Source organism: Podarcis bocagei, assembly GCF_964188305.1.
Source record: "Podarcis bocagei genome assembly, chromosome: 1".
Taxonomy (NCBI): Eukaryota; Metazoa; Chordata; class Lepidosauria; order Squamata; family Lacertidae; genus Podarcis; species Podarcis bocagei.
Window position 1 is genome coordinate 53,022,980 of NC_138125.1, and position 10,306 is coordinate 53,033,285.

General features: G+C 45.8%; 1 long non-coding RNA gene across 1 annotated transcript in view; it reads left to right on the plus strand.

Annotated features, from left to right (window-relative positions):
• Nucleotides 1-1,403: 1,403 nt before the first annotated feature.
• Nucleotides 1,404-10,306, plus strand: part of LOC308571703 — a 27,062-nt gene continuing 18,159 nt past the window's right edge. The window contains exon 1 of the long non-coding RNA XR_014001579.1: nt 1,404-2,727. This is a non-coding gene — a long non-coding RNA (uncharacterized lncRNA). The remainder of the gene's footprint in view (nt 2,728-10,306) is intronic.

The following is a 10,306-nucleotide window of genomic DNA, read 5'->3' on the forward strand; positions in this document are numbered from 1 at the left end:
AAAGTTGGGGCTTTCCTGCTGCTGTGCCGCCCACTCGGCCTCTCCCGCTTCTCTGGAACCCTATGGAAGCCCACCTTGGGAAGTCTTCTCCCCTGGCGAAAGTCCAAAAGCCACGTGACCTCTCGGGGATTCCGGGCAATGGGAAGGAGGGCGAGTCGGAGGCCCGATCCGCGCCTTGGGATCCGCCTGGCGACCGCGCAGTCTGCAGCTTCAGCGGGGAGGGAACGCGGAGGACTCCGCATGTGCTTAGGGCACCAGCAAAGCAGAGGCGCCGGAAAAGGAGAGGTTTCCTAAATGTATTTCTTAAGAATTTGATATCTATATTTAAAAAGTAGTTATCACCGGGAAACTCAGAATTGTATTAGGTTTCCTTACACTCCTCTCCACATTCTTTCCTCATTTTCCTGTTCTCTTTTTATTACTTAATCCCCACCTAAAGCAGGGGCTGTGCCTCCTTTCCAAGGCAAATCGAAAGAAGGCCTCATTGACCCAGCTTTGATGGACTTGTGCAGAATTTGGCAATCAGAAAATCGAGAAAGGAGCTGTTTTAATTTCAGCATACAAGAAAGTTTTGCGTCATTTTGAGATATATACAGTGCTTTTTTCCTAAAAAAAAAATCTTTAGGGGTACTCTCATTTTGACTCAAGAAAAACCACCATTTTATTGTTCAGATCGGGAAAATAAATACAGTAAATGGATAAAAGTACAAAGATTAACAAAATGTTTAGGGGTATGCATACCTCTGTGTCCCCCCCCCCCCGAAAAAACCCACTGCAGATATATAATTTAGCATTGTTTTTATTTTGAATTTCATAGGGGGAACCATAATTTTCTCAGTGTTTAGGGCCTCTAAAGGCCTTAATCCAGCTCTGCTCCCAACTCAAAGAGATCCAATAGACCAGTGTTTCCCAACCGGTGTTCCGCGGCACACGAGTGTGCCGTGAGACATCGGCTGGTGTGCCACGAGATGCCTGGAGGGAGGCGGGCGGCGAGAGGCGGGGCGGCGGCGGCGAGGAGAGGCCGCGCCTCCTGCTGCTGCCTGGCGCTCCTCCTCGCAGCCGGCAGCGCTGCCTGGGCGCCTCCGCGCGACTCTGCCTCGCTGGGTTTGGTCTCCCAGCAGAGACGGGTCACACGCGCACCTCCCTCCCTCCCTCAGCCTGCGCGGAGGGAGAGCCAGAGAGGCATCGCTCCTGCGCGGCGGGAGAGGGAGCAGCCGGAGCGATGCCCCAAACGAGCTGAATTCCGAGCGAGGGACTGAGGGGGGAGGGAAAAAACTTTCACTTTCGTGCGTCCCTCCCGGCGTGACGCTGCGCGCTGACGTCACGGGGTGGTGTGCCGCGAGATTTTTTTTCAGTAAACAGGTGTGCCGTTGCCCAAAAAAGTTTGGGAAACACTGCAATAGATTACCACCCTAGGAGGTAACCAACACAAGCATTTAAAACCAGGAGCTAGACCTTGCCCCAACATATAGTTGTTGGTTCATAGGAGCAACCTCATTTCAGGTCTCCTGACTAGCTGCCTCTACCCACTGAGACCTCCTACCCTTACAGGCCATAAGCACTGTCCCAGTGCAGCTCTCTCATTCGTTTCCTCTGCCCGCTCTCTGTGGCTCTTAATGCAAGCCAGAACTGGGCCTCCTTCATTCCTGGCTTTCATTCTGGGGTCTCCTGATTTCTGTTGGAAGCTGCCCAGAGTGGATGGGGCAACCCAGTCAGATGCCCTGGTACAAGTAATAAATAATAATAATTCCATTTCTGAATTGACGCATGGCTCGCAAACACTCATCAATTACATCACTTCTGGGCACCACTGGGCACAGTGCAAGTCTGACAGGAATTTCCTGAATAGATAACCGGACACCACTTTTGGCCACAGATTCCACATGATTACCATCCTCTTGTTGTGAGCAGGGGGGGATAAGCATTATCATTCTGTGGGCAGGAGAGCTAGATACCACTGGGTTAATGGGTGGTTGATGCTTTCATATCTACTGGGGTAGCTGGTGTGGTGTCCAAGTGTTGTTGGACAACAGAGCACATCACCCCTGACCACTGGCCATGCTGCCTGGGGCTGAACATCTGGAGGGCACCATGTTGGCTACCCCTGAACTATAGATGAAGCTGTCAACCACCAGTTGACCCAGTAGTATCTAGCCCTCTTAACCCTTGTTATTTTCACAGGCAGAGGGAGATTGTACAGCAAACTCCATAATGGAGTATGAGCTACCACAGGCTCCAGATATAGTATCCTAATGTCTTCACAGCCCTGGTTATTATGAGGACCTCCTTTTCTACAACACTCATCTTCTGCCACAAGAACTTTCTGCTCATGTATAAAAGCCTGAGAGAGAACAGTGTCGTCACCACCAGTGCCACTAAAGGCATCAATCTGTCTGAAGGCTAAAGCAACAGGCAAGACCAGGGATGTGGAACATTAGTTCAACGTACAAATACATGCAGAGAAAAGAAGTACTCCCAGCTGTTCACAAGTTGCTATTCAAATTATGTGGGATGGTGGGTCCCCCCCCCTTTGGATAAGGTTGTAAGCAATGTGGACACGTGAATAAACCCGTGAATAAATGGACCACCATAACTCAGAAATTCTGTTGTACTCCTTTTTACTCTTCTCAGAGCCTTGGGCATAAGATGCTGAAAAGTAGCTCCGTGAACACCAAATGTCATTCATATACTGGCTGCAAGGAGGTTTCCTTGTCTTCAAAGGACTTGGTAAGCGGAAACTGCCAATAAACCTTAGTAAGATCAAGGGTAGATAAATATCTGGGTTGCCCAACCTCTCCAAAACCACATTAACCTGTGGCACGGAATACGTGTCAAATGTAGAAACAGGATTAATTTTTCCTAAAATCAATACAAAAATGAACATTCTCATTCAGCTTAGGTACTAACAAGGGGTGACATTGCCAAGGACTCTGGGATTCTTCAATTATCTCAAAGTGCAACATTGCTTCAACTTCTTGGTGTATCCCCTCCCACCACAACTGTTGAGGCCAGGGACATGACAGATGCATTACTACTGCCCTTGTGGTAGATTCTATGTAGTGGGTAATCAAGGGCATGATGCTGGGTTGCAAGTATGGGCTTCCTTTGGCGGTTGTTGCAGTTTTACCAAGATGCTCTTCCTGTGACTTGAGTGTTCACTCAACTGTCCCTGGCACTCAATAAACCAAGCTGTGCATCTATATTTACATGACATCTTTTGGGAGCACCCTGAGAAATTACACCTGGTTTCTCCATGAGTGATCTGGGCTCACCTCCCTAACTCCATAGACACTGAACAGAGCCACCAGCTAAGAAAAATGCAGAAAAAGCATGTGTTCTACAAGAACGCAGAACTTCATCTCTGAATCCCAGCATCTTTTCAAGCCATCAGGATTTTTGACCTAGTTTGTAGTGGGCCATATTACCACTTCCCACAGGCTCATGGGAGAGAAGCACATTGTTCATATGTCTTGGTCAGCCAGCTGTCCCTTTTGAGGTCTCCCAAATGGGCTGTAAGCTCTAACATCCTCCTTTTTGTTGACTCTCTGTGGTTTTTAATGGCGCTCCCTAACTCTGCCTTCCCTGATGTGATGCCCTCCAGATGGTTTCGGCTGCAACTCCCATCAACCCCAAATAGCATGGACAATGCTCAGTGATGTTGGGAACTGTTGCAGTTTAAATCACCTGCAAGGCACCAGACTGGGGAATGCAGTCCTAACTGTAGGCTGGAAAAAGGCCCAACTCTGTCTTTTTGCCTTTTCCCCCAGGCTACTATTTTCTGCCTTTTGATTGGACTATCCCAGCACCAGCAACTCCTATGTCACTATCAAAGCAAATAGAGGAGAGGGAGGAATGGCAGGACCCAGTAAAGTCAAGCCAACCCCTTATTCACATTATTTTATTTGCTATTCTATTTCATTTAAATGTTTATGGAAGGCACTTTTGTAAAAAAAATTTAAATACACCAAAGTGGCATACAACATACAAAATTTACAGTAAGAGCAATAAAAATAGCAGTAAATAAGTAAATAAATGCTGTGGTGGTAGCAAATAACTTGAATGAAGGGCTATTTCGGGGTGTTAATTGTGGGGGAGCCTTCTCCCCAGTGTGCAGTGTGCAGATGGGGATGAGCAGGGACAAATTCCCACACCCATATCCCTGGATTCCCTGGAGGGAGACCATGACAGGAGCATTGCTAGTTAATAACTAGTTAATAATAAATAACAGGAAATGGTGATCCAATGTGTTTTCAACTTCTTCAATCAGATTCTTCAAAGGTCTTCCACTGACTGAATTTGGAGAGTTGCGTAAGCGTGCATGCATATGTATGTATAAGCATTGCTCACACAAGTGCGCTCATAGGGATGCAAATGCTGTGCTCTGCAGAGAGGCAAGATAAGTCTTCCATCTTTCCTTGTTAACAGATGCCCTACAAGGTGCACATGCTTATTTATTACGCATTTAATAGACATTATTTATGCACCATGATCACCACACAGTGGTGATACTAGGGCATTCAAGGGTCATGCATCTGGCTATTTTTTAAAAAAACAACACACCACCACCACCTGAATTTATTATACATATATTCTGCTCATACACTGAACTCCCCAAAGGCTCACATTCAGATTACAATTCAGGCCACACCTGTTTAGCTTCCGTACCACGACAGCTTCTGATGTTCCCAGACCATTTGCTGTGCTTGGCCCACGTCTGGCTCCAAAATACAAAAACACAGTGAAGGAAGTAAAAAAGAAAACGGCGAATGGTAGATCAGAATAGTGTTCTTCTCCCCAAAAAGAAAGAATAGTTGAATTTGCCATGCATCTCTACAGTGATGACCAAAAATGTATCAAGTGGGAGCAGGGAGTTTTTTTCTTTTAGTTGCAGTGCAGACATGCCCTGAATCTACTTTCTTGTAGTTAATTAAAACTCATTGCTTCTCCTGGTGAACCTCCTCTATCTCCTCCTTTGCCTGCCACATTCTTTTCATAATTCAAAAGCTGCCAACCATCTCTGCTTAATTTTCTATTCTCTCTAGGCTCAGCATACTTTTCTCTATATGATGTGTCCTCTAGGTCTTCTCACCATTATCTTCATAGTTCTGTTCTAAATCCTTTCCAGTTTGGTGACTTGAAGTGTAGCTCCTAAAACTGTACACAACATGTCAATCGACCTCCTTGTAGACGAGGTTGCAGGGTAGACTGTCTTGATATAATTCCTCTCTTGATATCTTCCATCTATTGCAACCTAATGCACAGATCCATCTTATGCATTTTGACTCTTTCTTTTGTGTAATATCCTACATTTATCACTGTCTGCACTTTATTAAAACATATTTTAGCACCATGTCATCTGGTAAAAAACACCAGAACCCGTGGAAATCACACAGTATTCTCCAACTTCATGTCCTAGGATTGATTCTGCAGTGACTCAGAAATTTCCCTATTGAGTCATTACCCAGACTTCCTGATGTGATTGCACTGCTATAGGATTGTGGGGTCAGTCTGGATGATATCTGTGGGACCCTTCCAGGCTTCTGATCTTGTATCTGTGAGTTAAGAATGTAGCAGAAGAACCGGTCACACCTGTCTCTTTGTGAGATAATGGCCTTAGCTGGCTAGTTAAACATGGCCATTTACATGTCCAAAGAGTGAGCCCTGTTGTCCTAGAGACAAACGGGTGAGATTTTTCTGACTTCACCTGGCTGGATGGAGAACCATAGGCCAAGCAGGGTTGATGCTGGAAGCTGGATACACAGAGGCTTGTCTTGCTCTGTTCTGGGCCCTATCTAGGACTCAAGGTTCTCCCCAGAAACTATGTAAAACTTTTTCTCCCCACTTCCTGCAGTCCAAAGCCTGCTTAAGCTTCCCTGTGGCTTCCCTGTGGCTGCTATTTACATTTTAAATACATTAACTGCATCCCTGCGATTCAACATTGTATTTCATTTAGCGCCCAGTGCTCTTGCTTGGAATTATGATTTCTGTTGTGAGAGGATGGGCTGCGAAAGTAAGCTGCTCCTTCCTTCCCTGCCCACCCCCACCCCGCCAAATACCTCCTTGTACTTCCATGCAGTGATCAATATGCAATCTATACCCATCACAGGCCATCCCTTGCAGCATAGCAGCTCAATAAAAACAAACTCAGGCCTGGCCAAGCACTACTGCAATTGTTAGACAAAATAACCTGTTCTTTGATCCATCTTATAAAGCTTTGAAACAGTCCCCCCCCACACACACGCACAAAAGTAAGAAATGCATAGAATGCAAAACTGCAGCAGGCAAGAACATGAAAAGCTCAGTAGACAAGTATTTTAGCCAAAAGCAATAAACTGGTGAAGAGTAGATTTCCATTAATGACCCCAAAGAAACACACACACACACACACACACACACACACACTGATAAAATATATGTCTCTGGCATCCAAGTTGCACATTTCCATGTTTCCATGTTGAAGATCATTATAGTGCTGCACTGAAGATTCACCCCATGAATCTTTCTGGCACGTAAGGATGGTTTAAATCTTGCCCGAACACCTCCTTGACATCTCTAAGTATTTTCATGCCCGTTTGCAGTCAGATCTGCTGCTGATTTGGTGCCGTTGCCCCCCACCCCAGTTAGGGCTCCTTTCTAATTTATGATATGTCCCCAGACAATCAAGAGAGCCGGTAGCGAACATATTGGCATAATGGCACCATTCAGTCAATCAGAACTAGCTACATGACAATGTCACGGAGGGCAAGTGGCGCTGACGGAGAGTGAGGGGCAAGGCAGACTCAAGGAAGCCAGCTTAAATGACACGGGGGTAAATTAGGGCAAGGTAATTTACCCCTGTCCAGAACTCTGTTCAGAAACAGGGCTATTGCTGGCTGAGGTAGCCCAAGCCTGGCAGAGAAAAAACAAGCTTTTCAAACAGGGTTTGACTTATTCTTTTTGCCAGTATAACAATGGGGGGGGGGGGCAGCACAACAGAGAACCACTGTTTTTGGAGCTAGCCCCATCTTGAGCATAATGTCTAGAATCATAGAGTTGGAAGGGACCACAAGAATCATCTCGTCCAACCCCTGTAATGCAGGAATCTGGGCTCAAACGCATGACTCTGAAATTTAAGAGTTTGATGCTCTACCAACTGAGCTATAGAAAACTTCCAGCCCCAGGTGCTGGTGTTTCTGTTTATCCTGAATGCTTCTTAGGGCCCCAGGTATGATCTAACAGCATGTGGGGCCATCACAACTAAGCAGGTCTTTGTTTGGCCAGCACCTGGATAGGAGACTACAGGTGAGCCCCATTGGATTCTGTGACGCAGGGCAGCCAGAGTATAAATGGAAGAAAATAAATAAAAATGACTACATAAATGTGTGGACCACATACTGCCTGACACTTTTGTCAAAAATCAGTGCTGAATAAGCTGTATATCAATATCTTCAAATTTGCAGACATCTTGTGTACCGGCACAGTAGTAGCAAAATTAGTATTTGTATTTTTACATATATTTAAAAGAGATTTTTAATATCAGTCTTTTTTCTTCCAAACTATCTTTGGTTAGGTTTTTACCTAGCAGATTGTGAGGCCTTTGAAGGTTTCTAGGGACTCTTTGCTTACAGGAGTTTTTAAAACGACAGGTATTGCACATATATACACATGCAGTTTTATTTTTAAATTGGCTTTTATCCCATAATTTGCATTATACTATTTTAACCCACATATTAGAGAGCTTAGATACTGGCTACCTGAAGAGCTTGAGACCATTACGAGCACCGAGAAACTACAGAGTTGTTATTACAGCTGTTACTGCATTTGTTGAATTATACACCACAATGCAAAGGATTTGTTCAGACAGCTGAGGTTCATTTATAGCTTGGCCCCGAATGAAGATTCTGTGGAAACGGGTCCATTGACCCAGCTACCACCAGCCATACTAAATTAAGTCTTCACTGAATTCCTGGATTTCCAGAGCTTTTTGATCTTTGACAGTGCATCATATAAAGCATGGCTTTTTACGTGACATTCTGTGACAGCAATACGGTTATTTAATTTATTTTTTTCAGCAATTTGGGGCATAAGTTCCTTGCATATTGTATAGATTTATTATACGTAATAAATATTGACCTTTCCCATTTGGAACTGTACTTGAGACACAGTTTCCACTGGCCTGTTGTCTCTGATGTCATTCGCCTTTTGGCTTGCAGTTCATGACGCAGACCAGCCTCTTCTTCATTTCTTTCCTTTCCGCCTTGAGTGCTCTCAGTGGCCTTCGAAGCACAGCCTGTTCCTGCTACATGCAGCCTCTTGAGGCTCCTGAGCCCTTCCAGCCAATCCTGCTTCTTAGCTACTGACAGGAACTATAAACACAGAGGCAGGGATAAGAACATTTTGCAAGAACTGTGCTAAAGGCTCTCACCTGGGTATCTACCAATTGCAGCCGGGCTGAGGTTTGACTGCTTGCACTCTTGGTCAAGTAACACAGAGCTTGTGCCACGTGGATGGGAGAGATTTTGCTTTGTGTGGCACCAGGAATCAAAAATACTTTTCTTTTCAAATTGCTGAGGCATCAGTAGGAAGTGTCTTTGCCCGGGTATGTGGAAATTCTTGAGCATATGGAAGATCTGCTTACAGGCATGCAGCCCCCCCCCCTTATAATGGCACCAGCATGAGGGCCAAACTACGCATTATATCTAAAGAAAGCAGTTGCTTGCAGCAGTAAAGCAGCAGGGAGGGAAGGATGCCCATCACTCCCACCCTTGACTCTTCTGCAGAAGCCTCCCAACAACCAGTTTTCCTTCAATGAAATTCCAGTCCAGGTAATTCCTGGCTTCCTTGGGCAACCAATAGGGCCCTGGGGACTTTTTTTTAAAGGCGGGCAGCATAGCTGATGCTTGCCCTGACCCCCTCCCCACCCACCACACGAAAAACAGTCTGACCTGGCAGTCCTAGCAGAAGCAGTGACTTCATCGAGCCATGTTTACATTTTCTACAAGGCATTCTGGGAAATTTGTTCATTGCTAGACTCTGTTACCCTGTGCTGCCACCACAGGGAGGTAAGGCTGTTAGGCCCCACTAAGGAAGGGGTCCACAACAGGACACTTTGTCCAGGGTATGTTTACATACCCTCCAACATTCCTCACATGAAGAAAGGGACATTTCTCACTCCTCCCCCCAACCTTTGTCTTCCACCCCACCCCCTGGCAAAGCATTTCCACTACCACAGCACTAACATGGCGCACTAATAATAATAATAATAATAATAATAATAATAATAATAATAATAATAATAATTTATTTATACCCTGCCCATGTGGCTGGGTTTCCCCAGCCACTCTGGCTGGCTTCCAACAGAATATTAAAATACAATAATCTATTAAACATTAAAAGCTTCCCTAAACAGGGCTGCCTTCAGATGTCTTCTAAAAGTCTGGTAGTTATTTTTCTCTTTGACATCTGATGGGAGGGCGTTCCACAGGGTGGGTGCTACTACTGAGAAGGCCTTCTGCCTGGTTCCCTGTAACTTGGCTTCTCGCAGCGAGGGAACGGCCAGAAGGCCCTCGGCGCTGGACCTCAGTGTCCGGGAAGAATGATGGGGGTGGAGATGCTCCTTCAGGTATTGTTTGGTAGGTTTGCAAAAAGGAAAACACATGCCAATAAATAAATTTTAGAAAGGGGCAAGATTAGGCATGGACGCACAAAGCAGTTTTTCATTTAAAAAATCAAGTCTTGTGCTCTGCTTTGCTCCCCTTTCTTCCTGCCTGGGGTGGCCCTGCGTTCTGCCTGCACCTCAGAACTGGCACAGCACTGGCGGCCATGGAGAGGCAACGGTATGCTCCCTTGCAGCTGCCACTGCTGTCGCTCAGGGCAAGTGCCAGCTCCTCCTCCTCCTCTCTGAGGTCGGTGGTGGCGGCACTGGTGGGGAAAATAGGGGCATTCAGGATCAGATCAGAAGCTGGAGTAGCTTTTGTAATTCCAGGATTGCCCCTGGAAAATAGGAACACTTGGAGGGTATTTGTTTATCCTTGCAAACACATGCCTACAACCCTATGCAAGGAATGCATCTTATAGCAAGTTGTAATGGGGAAATGATGGTCAGGGGGAAAATTCAGCATGTCTCTGCCACTTGCCTGATGAAATTCATCAGCTCCTCTCATAAAAGGGGCTGTGTAAATCTATGCATATGAGGAGAGGTGTTGGTAGTCCGTCCAGAAGGTGAGCCAGTCAGATTGGATGGGACAAAGCAGGGTGGGGTGGGGGTGGCGGTGCTGAGGATGCAGCGCTGCTCAGCCTGGCAAAGGAGAAACTTTGGGTGTGAGTC